This window comes from Epinephelus lanceolatus, chromosome 22 (genome assembly GCF_041903045.1).
Source record: "Epinephelus lanceolatus isolate andai-2023 chromosome 22, ASM4190304v1, whole genome shotgun sequence".
Taxonomy (NCBI): domain Eukaryota; kingdom Metazoa; phylum Chordata; class Actinopteri; order Perciformes; family Serranidae; genus Epinephelus; species Epinephelus lanceolatus.
The window spans coordinates 5,780,043-5,781,089 of record NC_135755.1 but is presented as its reverse complement, the minus strand read 5'-3'; positions in this window follow the sequence as shown (position 1 = coordinate 5,781,089).

Here is a 1,047-nt window from a genome sequence, read left to right as displayed (position 1 = left end):
GTGGATACCACCTGACATGTTCCACCCACTCAAACACCATTGCAGACCAAGTACCCCCCTCATGCCCAATGGTAGTGGCCCCCCCAGCAGAAAAAAAGGAGCATGCCATACAACATAAACTGTTTAGAAATGGGCTGTGGAGCATGGCAAAGACATCAGTGTGTTGACCTGGCTTCTAAATGTCCCAGGTCCCAATCTGCTCAAGAATTCTTGTGGTGCGCCGGTACCCCAGATGTACCCCTAATCCAAGGTGGGGCCTCTTTGAATTGGAATTGGCTCTGACCTGTTAAAGCATGGACACATGATCTCTGGGAGTGTCCTGCCCTTGGTCTGCAATGGTGTTTGCGTGGGTGGAACATGTCAGGTGGTATCCACATGAATCCCAGAACCAAAGGTTTCCCAGCAAAACAATGCATTAGAACAACATAATCAGTTATTCACTCAGTGTCAGTGGTTTTAATGATTTGGCTAGAGACGGTAGCGATATAGGTCCATATTTTCATTTTTGTATAACTTCTTCTTTGCTCTTAGACTTCCTTATTTATACTTATCCTTTCGCACTGTGGGTCAATTCAGAGTTTCGATCCTCTGTATGTCTGTTACATAACTGGAGAACTGACAATAAAGCCTCTTGAATCTTGAACATAGATCAACATTGCAACACCAGCAGGACATATTACTACTACTACTACTACTACTACTACTATTATTATTATTATTATTATTATTATTATTATTATTATTATCAGCAGCAGCAGAAAAGAGTTTAGTGCTTACATGTGTGCTTAGTAATCAGCCATTGTTTTAATTGATCACTGAAAGATCTCTAAGTGTTTAGTTCTTATGTGTTTGTCTTTCTTTGTTGTTGTTAAAATAAATAACGATACTGTTGGGAAAAATACTCCTGAAGTGTTACTGGAATTACTCAGAAAAAAATTTACAGGAAGATTAATTATTAAAATCCACTTTCGAAAGAACGGAATTTGTTGAGCTTGAAGATTAATTTCTGAACTTGGGAAAAAAAAAGCATTTTTCAACACAGAGAAG